General features: G+C 43.7%; 1 protein-coding gene and 1 non-coding gene across 5 annotated transcripts in view; one reads left to right on the top strand and one right to left on the bottom strand.

The window, feature by feature from the left end:
• Positions 1–25,197, top strand: part of LOC124794698 (irregular chiasm C-roughest protein) — a 1,925,819-nt gene that overhangs the window by 1,625,159 nt on the left and 275,463 nt on the right. The gene's annotated exons all lie outside the window — the stretch shown is intronic.
• Trnas-cga lies at positions 24,662–24,736 on the bottom strand. Its single transcript has one exon. It is a non-coding gene; the product is annotated as a tRNA-Ser (tRNA).

The following is a 25,197-nucleotide window of genomic DNA, read 5'->3' as shown; positions in this document are numbered from 1 at the left end:
GCATGATGATAGGAGGGAGGGTATCGACAGGACCGGTCCGAGATCATTTTTCCATACATAAAATGAAACATCATTTTCCCTCCGATGTTAGTTTTGTTTCCATGCGGTCTCATTGAGACATTTAAAAATAAATCTAAATCCAGCGATTGTGGAAATCAGTTGTTTTTTCTTCAAAAGGAAGTGTTCCCCCTCCTTCCTCTTAACAGAAATAAATGCAAAGTGTCTATTAAACTGTGTGAAAAGAATGAAAATATAAAATTTCTGTAAGTGTTTTAGTTTGATAGTGGAACTTTTTAATTCTATAATTTACGAATTATTTCACTTTCTATCGGGAAAAGTGGGACAGAAATAAAAAAAGAATCATCTAATTTCAATTAACGTGTCCATCTCGAACCACATTGACGTATTACAGGTCGTCTTATAACAACAACCAAATGTCGCTGTGTCCCATCGTACTTGTACCACATTCCTCAACGTTGCACAAGGGGAGGTATGAGCACTTGTATGGGGTCCTAATCGAAAAGTTTACATCCAAAATACATTTGTACTAACTAGAGAAATATTTGACATTGAAGTCTGTGGGACCTCGTAACCATGCATTTACAATTATCCCGCACACGGTTCCCTGGCGCACCCATGTTTACTGGAACCTTTTTTTAATTCTCTTATCGTATGCTTTCAGATGTGACATACTTCGTTATTAACTATAATACACACTATATACTAATTTTGTACTTGAAAATCCCAAACGGCCATTGTGTCGCTTGGGCCTTAAACCAGCCCTGGGTACAGGCACGTTAACAGCTATCCAAAACAGTATTATTTCTCACTAACGTGACGTGACAGACATTTATTTCATTATCGAAAGAAGTTTTCACAGAATTGATTAATTTTATTTGAGTATCGCTAAATACCAGTGCAGGTCTCAAATCTTGTATTTATGTCACATTTGTACAGTTTACAACCTCCCGCTTATGTCTTCAGAGGAGCGACACTCTTTAGTAAATATACCAATCCGCCTTGGTCACAACATTCGTTAACGAACCACACGATCCCCTTTACAAGGTGACTCATACTAACGTTTAAAAACCCTCACAGCAACGTAGATGACACTGAGAACAGTAATTTAACATAGGACACATGCCGTCGCAAATGACGGGAAAAACTACACGAGTGGATGACAACTGTTGAACATGTGGAGTCGCATCCAAAAAGAAAGGGGGGGGGGGTAATTTCGAGCAGTGCGTAACGGGGTGACTGAGTGATGAAATACTTGCATTAGAGCAAAAGGTGTAAATTTCTAACACTTTTACAAACGCGATATGCTGTAAATGTAGAATTTAAAAAATTATTGTCCTCGCTGTAACCAAGCAAAAGCAGTTCTTATGTTCAGTTTCTTTCGTTTTGCACCTTCTTTTTTGTTGACAGACATTATGTAGTAAAGAAAACTTGGGTAATTTACTGATAAATAACGCAGTTAGGAAACTTGTACTCATTTCCTTCTGATGCTGTACGGTAGGTTGTTGTTGTACTGTACTTTGCAGTAAACCAACGGAGATAGCGAGAGCGGTAAATAAATTAATATTTCAATATGAATACATAATTGTCTCAAGTAGTAAAAAAAAAAAATACAGCGTGCTACACACATGACTCAGATCTTGAGCCCCACGCGCTAAAGTCGCGAACGTGGGCGCGGAGTCACACCGACGTGAATACGTCACTTGGGATGATTAGGTGCAACGCCGACCGTTGTGACCGAGCGGTTCTAGGCGCTTCAGTCCGGAACCGCGCTGCTGCTACGGTCGCAGGTTCGAATCTTGCCTCGAGCATGGATGTGTGTGATGTCCCTTGGTTAGTTAGGTTTAACTAGTTTTAAGTCTAGGGGACTGGTAACCTCCGATGTTAAGTCGCATAGTGCTTAGAGCCATTTGAACCATTAGGTGCAACAGACCGACATACTCAACCGCTGTACGTGCAACGAGATACGTCATCTGGTGACGTCACATGTTCAACATTTGTCATTCACTTTTGTCTTATTTCCCGATATTTGCGACCCCATGTGTCTTATATTAAACTACTTGTCTCAGCGTCATCAGTGATGTTTTACAACCTTAATAAGAATCACTCTGTATTTCATTATAACATCATATAGTAACAAGTGTTTTTATAAGCTGCTGAAAACAACAAGAATACGTTCCTCTGTTTCGGCATCGTCGGACTGTGAAAGCTAGGTTCGGGGATGGGGTTGACAGAGAAGAAATTACTGCACGAACTGGTATAGCAGCTCCTCGCGCTGACGCCTGTGACTCCAGGCTGCCGGGAGTCGACAACGAGTGAAAGAGAAAGGGCGGTCCCCGTTAGCGGTGGCAGACAGAGGAACGAAACCGGCGTACTGCATCGTACCGCCCAGTATGAGTCTGGCAGCTGTACGGCCGACACAATGGGAACTAGTGGGGGGACCGGCGCGTAATTGGGAACGACGCCTGCGGCAGCCACCCCTCCCTCCCCACTCCTACCCCTCCCTGTCACCGCGTCACTCACACCCCTCCTCTAGCCCCCACCCTCCACCGACACACTTTTTTTCCTGCGGTCTGAATGAAGCCTCTTTCCCTGCAGCGGGGCTGCTTGTAAGCACGAATTCCATTACCGCTCACTTCAGACGCCAGTCACGTCGCGCTGTGTTCCTGATTATCTGCGCCCGCTTTTGCACATACCGCGCGGCTTCAGACGCGAGGAATCGAACGGGGGAAAAGTCGATCCGTGTTTGTCGCTGCGTCGCCGGGCTGTCTGCCTCTCGAGCTGCAACTGCGAAGCTCAGTCGTGTACAGTTTCACTACCGTGTGTTTTCTGAGGTACAAGGAATGTTTTAACACAACAAACCAGGCGACACAGTGGTTAAGAAAACTGACTCACATTCAGGAGTACTGAGTCTGAATCTCAGTCATTCAATCTTGACTGAGTTTTCTCTGGTATTTGTAGATCACTTTAATTGTATTATATATGTAATTTTATAAGTAAAATATCATTTAAAAATTGTTTCCTTGATTTCTACATGGGATCGTTAAACATTTAACAAACCAAACATACAAATATGTGATACTTTTCTGCGCACCGTAGATGATGGTCATAAAAATTAGGAGAAAATTTTTTCTTCCTAGCACTTGGATAATGCAGATAATCAATTATGAAGGACGAAATCAGTCTCCAATACTGAGAAAATAATCCAGAACCACGAGTTAGGAATTAAGCTGACCACATTCAGCACTTTTACTTATTTGTCTAGGACGATTTATGTAATTATACATTACTTACAATCTTAATCAGAATATACCGGTCACGTAAGCTTCATGCCTGTTTAATATGTTTATATTATTTTTTCTTTCTAAGATTTGTTATCTAATTGTTGAAAACTATCGCTTATACTATAGGTTCTGTCATTTTCCACCTACAGCGTCATCTAAAATTGTAATGATGTATCTCTGTCGTGTAGCGCCTGTTTTACCACGTGTGTTCAGATAAAACATGGAATCGCCATGTTCGTATTTTATGTGTAACGTGTGCTACATTCAGTTGCTTAGTGGAAACATTCTTTGTTATAATCTTACATGACGACAGAATGATGTAAATTAACTCAACATAGTGTTAATATTAAGGCATTGCACATTTACACAGTGTAAAAGGACAGGAAAAGTTAGTGTAAATGCATCAGTCATACATCTCTTCTCGGATGTTTACCCAGCGAATTGTAATGTGCAGAAGTTTCGTTGTTAGTTTTTATCATTTAAAGCTGTTTTTCACTGCACGAGAAAAACCGCGTGAGAACCGGTATGTGACGTTTCTTCATGAAAGCTCTGTAGACATCTAAATTGAAATCTCTGATGTGATTCTTTAAGTTTTCCCTGTGTAGTGAGATTTCGGGATTGTTGCCGGATGACGTCGACAGTTTAAAATGGCATTTCGGCTGGCCGGCCGAAGTGGCCGTGCGGTTAAAGGCGCTGCAGTCTGGAACCGCAAGACCGCTACGGTCGCAGGTTCGAATCCTGCCTCGGGCATGGATGTTTGTGATGTCCTTAGGTTAGTTAGGTTTAACTAGTTCTAAGTTCTAGGGGACTAATGACCTCAGCAGTTGAGTCCCATAGTGCTTAGAGCCATTTGAACCATTTGAACCATTTCGGCTGGCAACCATAGAACCATCTTCAGGTTAGTGTAGCATACTCCCCTGAAGTTGGCGAATTCGTCAGTCGAAATATCGCGCCAAGATGTCGCGACATCATTCACCTGCAATCCCAAAACCTCGTGGAATGAATTGTATTTCTTGGGAACCGGTATCTCCAATGAATAAAAATATCTATTTAGATATTTAATCACTTTAGTCGTAAAACGTAGTCTACGATGCTAGAGGTCTCGTTGACCCAGGCACTTCATGAATTATCCATTATTATACTGGACGGTATTTGCTATTGGCATGCTTTGTGGCCGTTTCTCAGTCATGTAATCATACCGCTGCCGCAGCGGCACACCGCAAGCATTCTAGTATCAACAACAGCTTCGTTCAGATTGTGGTCAGCACTGCAGTAATATGCCACGTAGAGGCGTACAACACTTTGATAGAGTCAGGATAGTGGCTTTACTTTCAGCAGGTCGTACACAGCAAGATGTTGCTGATCGGTTACATGTCACTCGAAGTGGTGTGTCTGAGGTGTGGAGAAAGAGTAGGGAGACAGGAAAGGTGAACGATAGACTTCGCAATGGTCATCCTCGTCTGACAACACCAATGCAGATTGGTTCAAATGGCTCTGAGTACTATGGGACTTAACATCTGTGGTCATCAGTCCCCTAGAACTTAGAACTACTTAAACCTAACTAACCTAAGGACATCACACACATCCATGCCCGAGGCAGGATTCGAACCTGCGACCGCAGCGGTCACGCGGTCCCACACTGAAGCGCCTAGAACCGTACGGCCACACCGGCCGGCAACACCAATGCAGAATCGTTTCCTCCAACTGTCGGACCGCAGGCTGCCAACATCAACTGCCAGAGATATTGGAAATGACTTCTCCTGGACAACAGGGATTCGTATCTCAGACCAGACAATGCGTAGAAGATTGCGTCAGGGTGACCTTCATTCCAGAAGACAATTGAGAAGTTTTGCACTGAACCAACGGAACATACGCAATCGAAGGACCTGGGATTTCGCACATTAACATTGCACCATTGCAAAATGGAGTAATGTCATGTTTGCTGACGAGACCAGGATTGGTTTGCGAGCGTACACTAGACGTGTTAGGGTTAGGAGAAGCACTGACGACACCAGGAACGCCGACACGTTCAGGAAGTCCATCCATTTGCAGGTGGAAGTGTAATTTTTTGGACGGCAGTAATGATGGGACGGAAGAACCTTCTAATTCCAATCTACTGCAATTTGACTGGTTCTCGATACCTGCATGAGGTCCTGCAAACGATTGTAAGGCCCTAAGGACCTGAAGTTTGTGACAAATTGATCAGAGTCTATGACAAGGCGAGGTCTCGGTATCTTCAAAGATGCAACATTCACTGAATGCATTGACAAGCACAGTTCCCAAACATGTATGCAACTGAGCATGCATGGGACCTGTTGAAGGTGGCCATATACAGCGTCCGAATATACCTGACAATCTTCAGGGCTTCACTGAGGCTGCCACTGAAGAGTGGGGCCTCAAATCCCAAGATAAATTTGATGGTCTTATCCAGGCCGGCCGGGGTGGCCGAGCGGTTCTAGGCGCTACAGTCTGGAAGCGCGCGACCGCTACCGTCGCAGATTCGAATCCTGCCTCGGGCATGGGTGTGTGTGATGTCCTTAGGTTAGTTAGGTTAAATAGTTCTAAGTTCCAGGGGACTGATGACCTTAGAAGTTGAGTCCCACAGTGCTCAGAGCCATTTGAACCATCTTATCCAGAGCATGCCCCGTTGAGTGGATGAACTCATCCCTGTGTGGGGACGACATACTACTAAAGACTGATAATTATCATTATGAGATAGGGATTTTCACTGTTATTGTTTTCCAGAGGAACACTTAGGAGAGAGAGCATAATTTGTTTTGTAATGATTTTTTGTAACCAACAGAAATTGTTCTTGTATTCAGGACGAATTATATTATATATTATATTATATTATGTATTTTATTTTGTTAATAACGTACTGTACAAACATCAATGGGTGTGTTATAACAAGTCATTTAGTAAATATGATGATCCAAACTTTTACATATATATATATATATATATATATATATATATATACAGGGTTATTACAAATGATTGAAGCGATTTCACAGCTCTACAATAACTTTATTATTTGAGATATTTTGACAATGCTTTGCACACACATACAAAAACTCAAAAAGTTTTTTTAGGCATTCACAAATGTTCGATATGTGCCCTTTTAGTGATTCGGCAGACATCAAGCCGATAATGAATTTCCTCCCACACTCGGCGCAGCATGTCCCCATTAATGAGTTCGAAAGCATCGTTGATGCAGTTCTGGCACGTTTCTTGGTAGAGGAGGTTTAAACACTGAATCTTTCACATAACCCCACAGAAAGGAATCGCATGGGGTTAAGTCGGGAGAGCGTGGAGGCCATGACATGAATTGCTGATCATGATCTCCACCACGACCGATCCATCGGTTTTCCAATCTCCTGTTTAAGAAATGCCGAACATCATGATGGAAGTGCGGTGGAGCACCATCCTGTTGAAAGATGAAGTCGGCGCTGTCGGTCTCCAGTTGTGGCATGAGCCAATTTTCCAGCATGTCCAGATACACGTGTCTCGTAACGTTTTTTTCGCAGAAGAAAAAGGGGCCGTAAACTTTAAACCGTGAGATTGCACAAAACTCGTTAACTTTTGGTGAATTGCGAATTTGCTGCACGAATGTGTGAGGATTCTCTACCGCCCAGATTCGCACATTGTGTCTGTTCACTTCACCATTAAGAAAAAATGTTGCTTCATCACTGAAAACAAGTTTCGCACTGAACGCATCCTCTTCCATGAGCTGTTGCAACCGCGTCGAAAATTCAAAGCGTTTGACTTTGTCATCGGGTGTCAGGGCTTGTAGCAATTGTAAACGGTAAGGCTTCTGTTTTAGCCTTTTCCGTAAGATTTTCCAAACCGTCGGCTGTGGTACGTTTAGCTCCCTGCTTGCTTTATTCGTCGACTTCCGCGGGCTACGCGTGAAACTTGCCAGCACGCGTTCAACCGTTTCTTCGCTCACTGCAGGCCGACCCGTTGATTTCCCCTTACAGAGGCATCCAGAAGCTTTAAACTGCGCATACCATCGCCGAATAGAGTTAGCAGTTGGTGGATCTTTGTTGAACTTCGTCCTGAAGTGTCGTTGCACTGTTACGACTGATTGATGTGAGTGCATTTCAAGCACGACATACGCTTTCTCGGCTCCTGTCGCCATTTTGTCTCACTGCGCTCTCGAACGCTCTGGCGGCAGAAACCTGAAGTGCGGCTTCAGCCGAACAAAACTTTATGAGTTTTTCTACGTATCTGTAGTGTGACGTGACCATATGTCAGTGAATGGAGCTACAGTGAATTTATGAAATCGCTTCAATCATTTGTAATAGCCCCGTATATATATATATATATATATATATATATATATATATATATATATATATATATAGGTGCTAGAGACGTTACTACTTGCGGACGTAGTAATGGCTCTAGCAGCCATCCGCACGGTGCGCCGTCGACGTGGCGTCGTCGTTGCCAGGTGCCACTCTGCTCTGCGACGGCGCCTTTTTAATATTCCGTTGCGCGCCCCTCCAAATTGCCTCGTAAAATGTTTATGCCCAAAGTTGTTGCTGGCAAGTTGGCGCCGAGCGAACAGAGCATGCTCACACCCATTACGCAGGTCGGCCACCAAGTTGCGCCGCCACTGGATCATGGCCGCGCCGTGCCGTTTGAGCGCGTGCTTAAGAACATTCCGGCCGCCACGCAGAATTTCCAGCGGCGTCACAGCTCTCAATAGGTTACCGCCACTGCCCTGGATCACCCAGGCGAGTACAGTCAGAAGTATCGTTACAGGACTTGTTCTTTGAGCGGAGAGTATAGGTCACACACACACACACACACACACACACACACACATACACACACACATTCAAGAAAAACGACAGAAGTGGTAAAAAAAATGTTACCCTACATCTCTCAGTTCTGTCTGTAGCAGAATTACGGACCACACTGCAAACCTTCTTGGGAATGTAGGAAATAAGAAGAAGAAAGAAAGATTTTTCTCTACACCGTAAAGCTTGATTTCGGGAAACCTCGACATGTAAAACTCAATTCGTGCTGCTCAAACCAAGTGTGTACGAAGGATCCAAGCTTGAGAGAAGTAGAGGTGGTGGAACTCCCATTAGTTCCGTTGTGTTAATTCAGAGAGTTGTGATTACTGGACGTAGGGAGACGAACTCAGCTGTAATTAGCGGCGCGAGGCCAACGATAGTTTATAGTAGGCACGGAGTCCACGCAGCGAGTACACACGACGGTACACATCGCAGCTCTTGGAAAGGACTGGGTCGGTTGTCGAAGTTTTGTGCGCAAAAGGAAATGAACAACTCTGCTGATCACACGGAACCACACCATTAATCAAACGCGACGGCAAAATCTGAGCGATCACAGATCTTGTGTTAACTGCGTGACGTGTGTGAGAGGTATATCAATAAATCCATCGAAGGCGACAACCTACGAGGGTTTAGTTAGTTGGTTCAACCGGCTGTGAGCACTATGGGACTTAACATCTGAGGTCATCAGTCCCCTAGAACTTAGAACTACTTAAACCTAACTAACCTAAGGACATCACACAAATCCATGCCCGAGGCAGGACTCGAACCTGCGACTGTAGCGGTCGTGCAGTTCCAGACTGAAGCGCCTAGAACCACTCGGCCACACCGGCTGGCGTTTAGTTAGTGTCGGTAACGTATTTTGGCGGAAAATGAGAGATAGAGATCTCTCTGATCTGGACATAGGAACACCATATTTGTATGGACAGTGGTGGTAGATGACTACGACGATTATCTAAAGTGCTATGCTGTGGGAAAAGACAAACAATGTGCTGACCATAAAAACGTATCTAACGGCGAGATCTTAATAAATTGAATGCTGTAACCCAAGCATTCTTAAAAACTAAAACCTCTGTGCCTGTGTGACAGGGTCGCCGACACCTTTATTTCCATAGATTCCTTAATTATGCTGTTCCAAAAACTTCGCGTTTCTAGTAGGATACCTGTATCATTGCACGTCATTTCATTATTCGGTTCTAGGCGGTTCAGTCCGGAACCGCGCGACCGCTACGGTCGCAGGTTCGAATCCTGCCTCGGGCATGGATGTGTGTGATGTCCTTAGGTTAGTTAGGTTTAAGTAGTTCTAAGTTCTAGGGCACTGGTGACCTCAGATGTTAAGTCCCATAGTGTTCAGAGCAATTTGAACCATTTCATTATTATAATCGAGGCAGCGTTCGGCGACACCTGACTTGCTTGCTTGAGTTAGTTGTGTGTGTGTGTCGCTGATGTTTCTTGCGTCTCTGTCGAAATAACGATGTTGTAGCACCTAACAAGCAAGAACGGAAGTTTCAATTTAAACAAGACTTGGGGTGCACTCAGTGTATTAAGATCTCTCTGGTATTCACATCCATCAGAGCTGGGAAAGGCCGAGAGAATTTTCGTTTTACGGAATACAAGTGTGGGCAGTGAAAGGCAGATGAGCATCAAAGGGTGCAGTGAGCTTTGGGCATCGAACTCGGGTGTAAACAGCGCCGCGAGACACCACTATTTACCGACCTGGTTAGGGCCCAGGCAGCGAGTACACGTAACAGCAGAACTCGCAGCACCTGAAGAAGACTATTGGATATATCGCTGAAATTTTCTCTCTTTCTTGGGGCCTTTGTCCAGCTGCAATGCGGGGTCGGCAGTGTTAGTTGCAGAGGGTGGCCAGATGCCCTTCCTGCCGCCACCCTGAACCTGCTGGGACGGAATTAGTGCACCCCAGCTGTCTGCGTCTAATGTAACCCATAGAATAGTGCGAACGTTTTCAAATGTCTGCGAGTCGTGTAACTGAGGCGGGACAAGGGGACCAGCCCGATATTCACCCAGCGGGATGTGGAAAACCACCTAAAAACCACATCCAGGCTGGCCAGCATACCGGCCCTCGTCGTTAGACCCGGGGCCGGCGCGCCTACCCAAGTCCAGGAAAGAGCGTATTAGCGCTCTCGGCTACCCTGTCGGATAGGATCTATCGCTGAAATATGGAACTTAAAAAAATATCGAGAATCAGCTGAATACAATTAACAACAAAACTTATTTCAATCGCTACTTTTGGGGGTGGAAGAAGGAAAGAACGAATGTGACTTGTATCAGGAGGCCTTTGCCGCATCTTAAACGGAATTATTAATTATATTCGGGTCCAGTTGTGAGCAGTGATCATTGAATACAGACAGTGGAGGAAAGAACAGCAATCGACAGCGAAATCTGTTGTTTTGTTAAAGCAGATCTAGGCTTCAACTATTACATAGTCAGCTTCAGTGTATGTAACAACAGCTGACATCAATCCGAAGTGTTACATAACGAACAGTACTGGTGTAGAGGTTATAGGGATGACAATGTACAGACGCAAATTCAGAATCACTCACCGGGCTCTAGGCTACCTTGCAGGGACTCTCTGATGCGCTGCTGCTACGTTCACCTGGTACCTGCTCAAAGTTTAAGTTCCAGAGCGATTTTTCGTACGAAGTAGTTCTTCCGCAGCAGTGGAAAGCCCAGAGGGCGCCGTAATTGGCCGCCGCGGTCGGGCTCCCCTCCCTTCCGACGCCGACCGAGCGGAGCCGAACGGAGCCGAACACCGTCTCTCGGTGCCGTGATTTGTGGAGCAGCGCGGGGCATAACTCTCGCCCCGATATTCTTGTGGGGCACGTACGCGGCGCGCCAGGATATATCAAGTGCCACTTCGGATTTAACACAGATTTGATTTCCTCTCACAAATAGTTTTACATAAATCAGCCTCCTCCTCCTCCCTGGCTCGCTGCAGCGGCCGCACCCCGCCTATTAAAGCGAGATACGGTGTCAGCTTCCGCTGTAGCCCGTGCACGCAGTTCGCTACCTTGAGTGGGGACGCGACGGGAGCCGGGACCGCGCCTGCTGAGGCGGCTACACTCAAGACGAGCTAAGTCGTCGCAAGGCACTGCAGTGGCAGCCATTCTGCAGTAAATTCTGGTCCATTCACACACTATTGTACACACCAATAGCTCATGGTGTACGTGTGTTGTTAATAAACAGACTGTAATAAAACTATAGACACTGCACTCGTGTATCTTGCTTTTTCGCATTCCATTCACGTCTTGAGCGCTGGAAGAATGCCCTCACGATCGGTATGGGAGAGATATGTACGGGTTTTTAGTATATTCCTAGTATTAGCATTCACAGTTTGTTCCTGAAACTTTGTAAATAGACACTCTCGGGGCAGTTTACGTCTATCTTCAAGAACCAGCCAGTTCAGTTTTTTCAACATCACTCTGACACTCTCGCTCTGGTCAGACAAACCTGTGACCATTCGTGATGTCCTTCTCTGTATACATTGAACATCCCCCGTCAGTCCTGTCTGATACGGGTCCCATACACTTAACCAATATTCGAGGATGGGCCACACGAATTATTTGTAAGCAATCTGCTTTGTAGACTGATTGCAATTCCCTAGTATTCTACCAATAAACCGGAGTCTACTATGCACTTTAACACCGACTGAGCCTATGTAATAGTTTCATTTAATGTCCCTAAAAATGTTTGTATGTGTACTGATTCTAGTTTTGCCTCAGTGATGTAGTCATAGGATACTACGTTTTTGCCTTCTTTGAAGAGCACTGTTTTACGTTTCTTAACATTTAAAGCAAGTCATCAGTCTTTGCGCCATTCTGAAATCATGTCAAGATCAGACAGAATGTTTGTACAGTTTCTTTCAGAGTGTACTTCGTTGTAGGTAACTGCATCACCTGCGAAAAATCTGAGGTTAGTATTAACGTTGCCCTTAAAGTCATTAATGTATAACATGTATAGCAAGGAATTCAACTCACTTCCCTGGAGTACACTCGAGGTTACCTCTACATCTACCGACGACTGTCCATCCAAGATAACGTTCTGGGTCCTCCCTACCAAGAAATCAATCCAGTCACAAATTTCCCTCGATACCCCATAAATCTTACTTTTGGTACTGAAAGATTCTACAGCAAATGGATGTCAAGGACATTGAGCGGGAGTTCTGAATCACTTCTGCTACTGTTCTTGATACGGGTGTTACCTTTCCTTTCTTCCAACTATGGGCATGGCTTTTTGTTCGAAGGATCTACGACAGACCGTAGTTAACCATGTGCGTCAAATGAATTGGTACAACTATAAAAGTAACGTAATAACCCTTTTAAGATCTGAACGTGACTTCAAGAACAGAAAAATTACAAACCGTCTATGATAACAGTTACACTTTGATATTTGTGTATTCGCCCGGAGCCGTTTATCTTTGTATTATGAACATTTATGTCGTAACGTTATGCCTTGGAAATTTTGTATGTAATGTGTACATTCTATCCTATGAAGTAGACTTCCACATTTCGCTACATTATTTATAAAATGATATTTTGAGATATTCGTAAGGGTAGATGGTGTGTGAACAGAAAACAACTAAATAAAAGAATGCTCTGATCTCCGGGTGCACATTTCTTGGAGATACAGACAGCATTCACGTGCAACGCGCCACTGGAACCAAAAAAAAACGATAAAAAGAGCTGACATTGTGTCACATGCCGTCAGTTTGGTTCCTTACCTACAAAAAGTGTCATTTCCGATGTCCCAGGCAGAAACCCATCGGAAAACGGACTTGTTTCAATTAAGAGGGCGTTTTTACCTGTGCTATACTCTCGCTCCAGGGATCCTGAATGAAACACGTACTTTAAATAACTCGGTCCCGTTACCATGCATCTTGAAGTAGTTCTTCGCTTTGTAGCTAATACAATCCGCGCATCTAATATAGCACAAAGCGGTTTTTCGAACAGCGGAATCTAGCTTCGTCAGGTCTGCGTTATTTCACGGCAATGGAGACCGAGACAATTGCATTACACACTGGTCAGCACGTGTTGGGTATTGTCATCGCTGAAGCCATTACCGTCAATTGGACCTGAATTGCTGCCATAGTTGTTTTGAAACTATCCGGAGCATGGTCATCTACAGGATCAATTTTAATACAATTACATATTACAAAATTGCCAGTGACAGTCAAGGTGACGCAGTGGTTAGCACACTGTACTCGCATTCGGACGGACGACGGTTAAAATCCGCAACCGGCCACCCTGATTCAGGTTTTCCGCGATTTCCCTAAATCGCTTCAGGAAAATGGTTCCTTTGAAAGAGCACGGCCGACTTCCTTCTCCATCCTTCCCATATCCAATGGGACCGATGATCTCGCTGTTTTGTTCCCTTCCCAAATCAACCTGCCAATCGACAGTCAAGGTCAGTTTACTCATTTTATTCATCGCAGAAACTGATTATAAAAAACGAATTAAAAGTTGATAAGTCGCAAAACTTTTGTACTCTGCATGAGGTAAGCTACGGTACCTTTCTTTATAACGATGTTTTCTACAAGATCAGTGTATACGAAGCGTATCAGATCTGACCAGAATCATGAGTGCCTCAAACAGAAGCTGGGCCTGAGAACCCACCACTGCAAACTACAGCAAACTATACATCTTTCAACCAAAATTATGAGTTGAACTTCCCACAATAAGTACTTGAAATAGTACGTGAAAACACAACATAAAACTAACAGCCATCACCAACTAACCAAAAACCACTTAACTTCTTGTATGTTTCTCTTTTAATGAGTTGTAACTTCATTTGCAAGAGTGGTGAAAGCGTCAAGTAGGTTTGTTGCTTATAAAAAACTGCAAGCCATGAAGTACAAAATCGTTAGTAATTAAATTTCATATTGTTAGTAAACATTCAGGAAATTTATTTGTTCATAAACAGATGTCTGAATAAATTATAATAATATAATAAACTTTCATTTTGAGGAAGTCCCATGGTTCGTCGAGTGTTGTGGAAGGTTTCACCGTCTTGCTGAAACCACAGTTCATTGTTCTCCGTAGCCAGTAATGGTCTTAGAAGTGTATTTAACTTGTCACGGTAAATTACAATGCCAGTCTCAGAGAAGTATAGACTGTTTCGAAAAGAATGATGTGGTTGTGGGTGGTAATAATTGCGAAACATGGGACATGCTGGAAAGGTAATGTGTGGTTTGGATGGGCGTGGCCTAGAGTTTCACAAAATCGCCGTAAGGTATCAGTCAATAAGTTGCTGTTCTCAAAGAGTGCAGTTTGCAGTTTTAAACAGTGAGTCAGAGATTTCGGTCCAGTGTGCTTTTCGTAGTCGTTTCGGCATTGATACGTCTACACCCCAAAACATTAGTCATTGGTGCCGTCAGTTTGAATACACACGATTCTTGTGCAAAATTAGCGGTCCAGGTCGACCTCGCACTTCTGATGAAATTGTGGAAAGACATCGGCAAACGTTTGAGCGGAGTCCACGGAAGTCTACTCGCCACGCAACGCCTCATATGATTGTCAGACGGGTGTTAAGGCGTCGTTTGGTCTATAAACCATACAGGCTTCATTTAGTGGAAGATCTTCGGGTTTGCTCTGCTAGAGGACATGGAAGACGACACATTTTGATCACGGTTAATATTCAGTGACGAAGCCACGTTTCATGTCAGCGGTGAGTAAACCGACATAACGTGCGCATATGGGGACTCCAGAACCCTCACGACATTATTGAGCACGATAGAGACTCACCCTAAGTTAAAGACTTTTGTATCATTTCGTGAACAAGTACACGACCCTTCCTTTTTAAGGAAAACTCAGTGAATGAAATGATGAACTATCTTCAGATTCTGCAGAAATGGCTTTATCCACAACTTCAGAAGGACTACGATGACTTCATTTTCCAACGGGATGAAGCTCCATCACACTGACGCAACAACGTGTGTCAGTTTCTCAATGACACTCTACCTCAGCGCTGGATAGGACACAACGAACCACGAGGAATTGTCCTGCATTCTTGGCCTCTAAGATCCCCGAACATGACTCCACGCTATTTCTTCTTGTGGGGATATGTGAAGGAAAGTGTATTTATATCCCCTTTACCTCGAGACATAGAAGGAGTGAAGAACGGAATAACAGCCGCTGTAACTTCTGTAAAAGCAGATGTATTATGTAAAGTTTATGACTAATTTAGCTATCGTCTAGATGTTTTTGGTGCTGCTGCTGGTATACAATAAGAATTTGCAATAACATAGCCAAAACTTTAAGATTTAATAAGTATTTTGCAATTAATCCCATGTCTTCATCAATGAATATGGAATTTTGAAATCAGGTCGTTCCTTTTGAAATACATTGTATTAAACGAGTCATGGTAACATTAACCAATTATAATGCCAGTCACTCCTGCATTTCGAAAAGGAGAGGGCCAAACACACGATGCGACTTTGTCCCTTACAATAGTGTAACACGTTCCTCGTGGCATGAAGGAATCGTCAATTTGACAATGGTATAGTAGAATGAAATATGGAAGAGTAAAAATTGTAGAGGACCACCAATGCTTGAGACAGAAACTAGGTTCAAATGGATGTAGGTTGCAGGAGCTATACAGAGACGAAGAAGCTTGCACAAAGAAGACTAGAACGAACAGTTTCGTCAAAGTAGTGTTCGAACTGAAGGCTACAACAACATGGGTTCCATCTGGTAGATGAAAGAGTAGCTGCAACATCAGGACACCACGCATGCGGAGTGACAAGTTCACTTGCCAGACCTAAATCCGGTTGAACATGTTTGGCACGCCGACTGATCACTAATGACCTTGAAAACGTTGAGCTGGTTGAACTGTAAGTCACCTTTTAGTAGCCTGATCAGAGAGAGTGAGGACAAAGCGCCTCAAGTGCATGGCAAAACCTAGTAAAATGCTGTGGTATTCAAACTAACCCTCGAAGTATTACTGCTGTACTTTTGCATTTCTTTCGAAGAGTCAAACTTCCTCCTCTTGTAGAATTGTTTCTGAATGCCTTGACTTCATACTTACATTTATAATCTTTAAGTGAAATTGTTGTTCATTATGGGTTATCCTGTTTTGTTTAGAAAACGCAAATTAAAGTTTCTTCAGTCACGCAGTGTCCAGGTAGGAGCTACAAATGAAGTTGGAAAACGCAGCTACAGTATTATACTACCTCGCAAGCAATACGGGGTATCGTTTCAAATGGTGTAAGGCTTTGCATACGAAATCCACAGAAGGTCCTCAGTTCCTCAAAGAGGTTTATGCAGATTGGAAATGAATATTAAATTTCATGGTTGCCACTTTATTTCTGGAACTCACACCGCCAGTGTCATATTTCGTTCCGTGCCCCACACAAAGAGAGTAAAGATACGCCCTGAATCTTGCACGGTGCGTAGGTTCACACAGTTCCACTCTCGGATCTAAATGTGAAACACATCTGCACAACTGGCTCCTGTAGTACAAAGATTATCTTTGAAAAGAAAATCGTTATGCATTTCCACTGCCAACTTCCGTTAATCCAAGAGTTAAATGGAATCAAGAAATGAAGGTCCATCGTAATAACAAATTTTTTTATTGTGTTAATTTATACTCCAGTTTTCTCTAAACAAGAATGTATACGGTTTTTGGATGTTTTCTATACACTGACTGTACAGAGGGAGCATTTTCTAAACAACGACACGTCCCCTTTTGTCAATTCAGCCACGTTTGTCTTGTCTGCCGCCGACTTACCTCTGTCTTTGTTCTGTTTGTTTTTTGATCATTGCTTTCCTGGTGGCCAACCATGTGATAAGCGAGAATAGGTAAACAGTTGAACATCAAATCAGCGTTCTGCTTACGTTTTACTCATCGTACTGGTTTGAAGGCGACGCTTAATTTCAGTAATATGGATAAATACTAACAATTTACAAGACACGAGAAACTCTAGGTGGGCCACTTTCTTTCACAAAATTGCTAGAAATGAGGACTCCTGTCAGTCTGTCTGTCCAAATGATTCCGAGTAATTGTGTAAATATCAGAGAGTGAGTGTAACTGGTGATGTGTATAGACACAACCACGCTTTATCAATGTCAGTAGTAAATGTGTTGTAAAATCTGTCCGTAGAGACTTAGCTAGCAAAAATTTACTTAATAAATGCACCCATGCGAGAACTCAAAATCCCAATGAAAGAGCCGTCCTGGGTGGCCGAGCGGTTCTAGTTGCTTCAGTCCGGAACCGCGCGACTGCTACGGTCGCAGGTTCGAATCCTGCCTCGGGCATGGATGTGTGAGATGTCCTTAGGTTAGTTAGGTTTAAGTAGTTCTAAGTTCTAAGGGACTGATGACCTCAAATGTTAAGTCCCATAGTGCTCAGAGCCATTTGAACCATTTTTTGAACCCAATGAAAGATCAACAACCGTTTGTGGAACGCTTGTCTAAAACAGTATTTGTGGACCACAAAACTGTAAAAACTGGCGCCATAGACGTAGAATTATGTTCAGTGATGTCAGTAAGCAGGCTGAAAATGTTCAGCTATATGGGCATAGAACTTGAGGTGAACATGGAGAAAGTGCTAGTGTCAGTTGACCAGCTGAAAAAAGTATCCTATAAATGACGAAACAGGCCAGAATCCAAAAGAGAGCCTCCAAACGTTATACTGAGTATACATAAACCCTGAACGATGACAGCTGCGGACCTGGCGAGTTTTAAATTTGAATGTAGTTGAACAGACCTTCTCAAATATGTTAAATGTGTTTTCCCGAAAGTATGAATTTTCTGCTTTAGGTACAATTTTCTCAGAAACCAATACATCTATGGCGATGAAACTTGGTGTAGCAACCTGTTAAATAGCTTTCATTCAAATGTACTAGAATTATAGCTATCATGTAAAAGGTGTGACAAATATTTTGCTATTATTTTTTTAAATGCCAATTTTAAGTCGCTTGTTTTTCTGTGATAACAATGCTACTGTCATACAAGTTATACACATCGAAAAAGATATGGCAGCTTATACACGTTTCAAATTGTTCCATTTGAACAAATACTTTTTGAGAAATGTGTTCCAATATTAGTATGGTCAGCCATAGGAAAGTTTCTCACGACCGGATCCCCTTGAGCAGCTTCTTAGCCTCTCACAGTATTACTGATATTACGTAGTTGCTGGAGAGAAAGCAGAGGAAATCCTGAAGAGTTGTACGGGGTCGGCCGTAAAGTAGTGGGTCCGTCGATATGAATCGTTACTACAGAACGGGAGTTAGCACGCATTAAATGCGTGGCTCCCAAAACGTTGTGTAGCGCAAACTTGAGTGTTAAGGCGTGGATTTTAAATTACGGAGTTTTCTCTAAAATTGCACCGCGTTGAACGGAGTGGGTAATAGTGATTATTGTGGCCGAGCGGTTCTAGGCGCTTCAGTCCGGAACCGCGAGCCTGCTACGGTCGCAGGTTCGAATCCTGCCTCGGGCATGGATGTGTGTGATGTCCTTAGGTTAGTTAGGTTTAAGTAGTTCTAAGTCTAGGGGACTGATGACTTCAGATGTTAAGTCCCATAGTCCTTAGAGCCATTTGAACCAATAGTGACTATGTGCACCATATGGTATTGCTCAAGAGTTTCCTTCGAATTTGTAGAAGTATTAATTGAGAAGAAATTACTGTTCAAGTTATGAAATGAGTCATGGTATAATTTCCCCTTACAATTATGTTAACTACTAACGTAGAAGTTAGCAGTATACGAACTACACCAGCTAGTGAGCATTGCAAATTATTAGTAGGCCCTACTCCCATGCTACAAACAGTAATAGACTTATCGAAGAGATTGTTGAAGAGTCTACACGACTTTTACAATAATTTAGGAACTGCGTCATTTTAAAGACCACCCAACACTACATAAAAAAGCGTTCATCTTACAGTTTAACTACACGTACTGGATGCAGCGTGGATGCTGAAGAATTTACGTTGTGGAGTCGGGACAACAAGTAGGTGTTCAATAGACATCGGAAACAAACTTAATTTTCATCACTCACAAACCTGTAGTATGTGAACTGTAGCATACTACCAATAATGAACAGCGTGCCTGTAAAATTGTAGAGCTAAAGGATCCGTTTAAAAGCTCTTACAGTTAGCGTTCTTTACTCTATCTAGCCCACGTATGCACAATTTCGCCCACAGCAATCCTTCCTCAATTATCTACAAGCAAATACACATATTTGCAGTGCTTGTATGTCAGCAATCCCATTTTGTCATCACAGAATGATTTACAAACGTTCAGATTACTTATACAGAGCAATCTATCATCCATCCAATAGTTAATATACTATAGTCAGTAGCTATAAAGAAGAACACGATAAACATAATGTAAAGAAATTGCTACGTAGGTCAGTAGATGGTAGCACTATAAGACAGCAGCGCCAACGGTGTTAAAAACTAAAACGACTTTAAGCACTGAATGGAGACATGATTCTCATTAAATTACCAAAACATTTATCTGAACGTTGTTGTCAGAACACGTAAATCGTATACAGTCTCACTGCCGGAATGATTGGCTTTGTCACGGCCTTCTATTGTGATCCGTTCATAGTCACTCTGTTTTGTTTTGTTTTTGTTTTATTTATTTATTTATTTATTTTTCAAAAGCTGTTACTGACGGAAAATACGCACAAGAAGATGACGCACTATGCCTCCACTTACATATGCATTCCTGTAAGAATAGTCTGAAGCCACAAAAAGTCTGTTCAGTGTGTATTTTAGATATGAAAATATGATATAGCTTTTACACAGTTATTTGCGTCTCTTGTCTCAGATAATGTCTGTTCATCATTTTCTTTCGACGTTTGTTTTCATTATAAAACTCAATCTTTCCATTCGAAAGTGTTTCTTTTGAAGAACTCTGTTTTCACCATGTACACACATGTACATCGCTGTCAAAGCACACTTCTGGAACCCACTTTCATTTAAAACCATTTTTTTAATATTTTGCAGTGTTTTCTCATCTCCTATTCGGAGTTTCCATTCAGGGAATATAATACGCGGAAGTAAAACGCCGTATTTTTTCATTTTTTTGCAGACTGTAAGAACATAGCTGGCAGTCTTTCTCCGGCTTAATCACGGCGCCATTGTAGCAAGTTGGCTGAAAAGTTATTCACTGGCTGAATTTTTCGCTTACTTAAATCCGGCCCTTAACAAAGTTAAAAGCTGTTTATTTGTTCCCTCCAGCGCGCGGTGTGTATTTCATTTAAATGCAGCACTCGGCTCAAGCCGATAAACAGCTATCACTTTGACCGTCTGCGGCCCTCCTGGTAATTCTCTTCCGGACTAGGCACCTGCTGGAATTCGATTTGCCAACATTGCAGCACCGCCTTGAAGCAAACGCTGCGCGAAATGAAAAGCCGCGTGCTAAATGGATTCGTGGTCCCTGAGGCTTACGTTTAACTGCCCTCAGCCTTATCCGCTCGTGAAGAACCGCCGGTCCTAATGAAACGTTATTATTTCTACAACCCGCTCCTCTGTATTTTTATACTCGTTATTTTGCCGATTAACAGATGCGGCGCGCCTGTGGCTTATGTCTGAAAGAAAATGAATGAATTTACTCAACCGGACAAAATGAGAAAATGCTGAAATTTTTGAGTTACGTTTACACAGCCGACAGCGACAAAGGAAAAGTAAGACACCAACCCTCAACAACGTTGTCTACGACGACAGGAAATGAAACAAACTGTTGACGTTTTATGTAGGTGTAATATGCAGTCAGACACTTTTAGAATTTGGTATGATTTATTTTGTCACTTCTAGTCTACATCTACATATCATCCATACTCCGCAAGCCACCTGACGGTGTGCGGCGGAGGGCACTTTGAGTACCTCTATCGGTTCTCCCTTCTATTCCAGTCTCGTATTGTTCGTGGAAAGAAAGACTGTCGGTATGCTTCTGTGTGGGCTCTAATCTCTCTGATTTTATCCTCATGATCTCTTCGCGAGATATACGTAGGAGGGAGCAATATACTGCTTGATTCGTCGGTGAAGGTATGTTCCCGAAACTTCAACAAAAGCCCGTACCGAGCTACTGAGCGTCTCTCTTGCAGGGTCTTCCACTGGAGTTTATCTATCATCTCCGTAACGCTTTCGCGATTACTAAATGATCCTGTAACAAAGCGCGCTACTTTCCGTTGGATCTTCTCTATCTCTTCTATCAACTCAATCTGGTACGGATCACACACCGGTGGGCGAACAAGTGTACTGTAACCTACTTCGTTTGTTTTCGGACTGCATTTTCTTAGGATTCTTCCAATGAATCTCAGTCTGGCATCTGCTTTACCGACGATTAATTTTATATGGTCATTCCATTTTAAGTCACTCCTAATGCCTACTTCCAGATAATTTATGGAATTAACTGCTTCCAGTTGCTGACCTGCTATATTGTAGCTAAATGATAAACGATCTTTCTTTCTGTGTATTCGCAGCACATTACACTTGTCTACATTGAGATTCATTTGTCAATCCTTGCACCATACGTCCATTCGTTGCAGATCCTCCTGCATTTCAGTACAATTTTCCATTGTTACAACGTCTCGATATACTACAGCATCATCCGCGAAAAGCCTCAGTGAACTTCCGATGTTATCCACAAGGCCATTTATATATATTGTGAATAGCAACGGTCCTACGACACTCCCCAGTGGCACACCTGAAATCATTCTTACTTCGGAAGACTTCTCTCCGTTGAGAATGACATGCTGCGTTCTGTTATCTAGGAACTCTTCAGTCCACAGAAAAGAAATGAAACGATCTTATGGCATTGATGGCCGGGAATCCTCGCCTGGGGAAGTTCGGCCGACGAGTTGCAAGGTTTTTTCAGTTTACGGCACATTGGACGCCTTGTTTGTCGATGACAATGAAATTATGATGAGTACAGAACAATACTCAGTTGCCGAGCGGAGGAAATCTCTGACCACTTTTTTTTTTTTTACTGGGAATGGAGCGGTGGGGGCTCAGAGAGCATAGTGGGCTGGGCCGAAACCCGAGGCATGGCGGCAGTGTCTCCCTCACCCCCACCGAATCTGTAGAGCACAGGAAAATGGTAGACACAGGAATAAACAGAAGTCAAAGACGTGATGTTAACTTTAATTTTTTATTGTAATTTTCACGATTATTTTGAAATTATGTCATCCACATAGACTGGATAATGGAAAAGTATAAAGGAAGAGGATAAAAATAAATAAAATCCGCGCATTTACGGCGCGGGGGTCGAAAGCATAATCGATCAGAGACAGCTTAAACTCAGACACCGCCGGCGGAGGGGTAGTTGCCCTCAGCTCCAGGCATCCCCCCCCCCCCCCCCCAACTTAGTGGAGCTCTAACAAAGACCCCCAGAAGATACACCGCAAATAATGTTCGGTAACATGGCGTGTGTTCGAGGTCTGCAGGGGCTGTTCGTAAATAAGTCCAGAAGACGAGGTGGGATTTCGGTCCCTCACGGAATAAGCAACCGACCACCCAGCCTTTGACCCACATAATGGCGTGATATTTGGCGACCGGAAAATGTTTGTCCTCCGGGTATAGAAACATTCGCGGTTCGATCGTGTCTGGTGGCACTCGGAGAGAGCAGGCAGCGATTTGCTGTACGAATCGCCAGAGTCGCAGGTTAGACCGTGGTCATCAGTGACGAGTTTCTGGCGAGGGAGACAAAGAGGAGAATCCGACAAACCAATGAAACTTCCTGGCAGATTAAAACTGTGTGCCGGACCGAGACTCGAACTCAGGATCTTTGCCTTTCGCGGGCAAGCGCTCTACCAACTGAGCTACCCAAGCACGACTCACGCCCCGTCCTCACAGCTTTACTTCTGCCAGTACCTCGTCTCCTACCCTCCAAACTTTACAGAAGTTCTCCTGCGAACCTTGCAGAAGTAGCACGCCTGAAAGAAAAGATATTGCGGAGACATGGCTTAGCCACAGCCTGGGGGATATTTCCAGAATGAGATTATCACTCTGCAGCGGAGTGTGCGCTGATATGAAACTTCCTGGCAGATTAAAACTGAGTGCCGGACCGAGACTCGAACTCGGGACCTCGGAGAGCTTCTGTAAAGTTTGGAAGGTAGGAGACGAGGTACTGGCAGGAGTAAAGCTGTGAGGACGGGGCGTGAGTCGTGCTTGGGTAGCTCAGTTGGTAGAGCACTTACCCGCGAAAGGCAAAGGTCCCGATTTCGAGTCTCGGTCCGGCACACAGTTTTAATCTGCCAGGAAGTTTCATATCATCGCACACTCCGCTGCAGAGTGAAAATCTCATTCTGGAAACATCCCGACAAACCAATGTTGTGCAGTCGCTGTTTAGTGGTAAATTTCCTGTTGACTATGTGATACTACATTGCCCGGACGTCTTTAGAGAGTAAATGCTGGTGGGTGGTATTCCACACTGTAAACAACTGGATGGAGGGATATTTGGTCTCCACCACATTACGAGGAACGCGGCGCAGTAGCAGACTGTGAAAATCCTTGGTTCTGGGCGGACGCATATCTGGGAAACTGGTATGTGTGTAACTGTAGTCGACGCAAAAGATCGAAATGTGAGACAAATGAGGTACGATGAGGCCCACAGACACCGGTGGTGAGGTGGACGCAGACAGGAGGATTTAAAGCAAGCTGCATGTTAGAGATGTGCCACTCCCAGTCCACTGTCTTCTTATGGTGCTCATATACAAGGCCGCAGCTCGCATACGGACGTTGGCGAATCTGAGACCACAATCCCATGGGGGCAGGATAAGTGTCTCATAGCGGACTTTAAACATGGAACCATCAGTAAGATAATAGCCTGAAGGTTGGGCCCAATCGCTGTCGGCAGTGGACTCCTCTGTGCTAAGGGGCGGACATGTTTACAGAGTACAATTTTTAATTTGTAATTTTGACGCCACTCACGTCAAAGATCTCGATTTGGCCAAGAGTGATAACGAATTTGTCGTGGTTACCTGGAGGCAGTCCAATGAAAGTAGAGCTCGTGCAAGATAACTAGGGGCGTGGGCAGAAACGCATCCTCGTTCGCGGCACTGGGCGAGTCCACCCCTCTGTTCCGAAGGGCTGTCCCTACTGAGCTGCGCGCTTCTTCTGTTGTAAACGAAACATTCTCTCCCTTCCTCAGCTACACTGCGGGAACGGAGACGTGCTCACGCCGATTGCACTGCGATCCTTCTCAAACATTTTAAAGATACGATTCGGTAAAAAAAGATTCTCTCACATCTCACATTTCGCCAGCTTCATGATGAGGTGCCTATAATTTCGTTAATGGTAATAGTCACTGTGGCATTTCTGTATTCAGTAAGGTACTGTGTGAACTTCGTATAGTTTGCATTGAAAAATGAGGATCACTATGATTTTAAGCTTAATCGATGTTAGATCATACAATGTTACATATGAAATGCAGATAACATACTGAATTTTTCTTTGAACTTGACACTCTGTTCGATCATGCACGCAAACGAAGGAACAGAAATGAAGTATTCATAACAATATTTAGAATGAGATTTTCACTCTGTAGCGGAGTGTGCGCTGATATGAAATTTCCTGGCACATTAAAACTGTCTACCGGACCGAGACTCGAACTCGGGACCTTTGCCTTTCGCGGGCAAGTGCTCTACCAACTGAGCTACCCAAGCACGACTCACGCCCCGTCCTCACAGCTTTACTTCTGCCAGTACCTCGTCTCCTACCCTCCAAACTTTACAGAAGTTCTCCTGCGAACCTTGCAGAAGTAGCACGCCTGAAAGAAAAGATATTGCGGAGACATGGCTTAGCCACAGCCTGGGGGATATTTCCAGAATGAGATTATCACTCTGCAGCGGAGTGTGCGCTGATATGAAACTTCCTGGCAGATTAAAACTGAGTGCCGGACCGAGACTCGAACTCGGGACCTCGGAGAGCTTCTGTAAAGTTTGGAAGGTAGGAGACGAGGTACTGGCAGGAGTAAAGCTGTGAGGACGGGGCGTGAGTCGTGCTTGGGTAGCTCAGTTGGTAGAGCACTTACCCGCGAAAGGCAAAGGTCCCGATTTCGAGTCTCGGTCCGGCACACAGTTTTAATCTGCCAGGAAGTTTCATATCATCGCACACTCCGCTGCAGA

The sequence above is a fragment of the Schistocerca piceifrons genome, chromosome 4 (genome assembly GCF_021461385.2).
Source record: "Schistocerca piceifrons isolate TAMUIC-IGC-003096 chromosome 4, iqSchPice1.1, whole genome shotgun sequence".
Taxonomy (NCBI): domain Eukaryota; kingdom Metazoa; phylum Arthropoda; class Insecta; order Orthoptera; family Acrididae; genus Schistocerca; species Schistocerca piceifrons.
The sequence above is the reverse complement of the archived record's forward strand: the minus strand, read 5'-3'. Positions and strand labels throughout refer to the sequence as shown.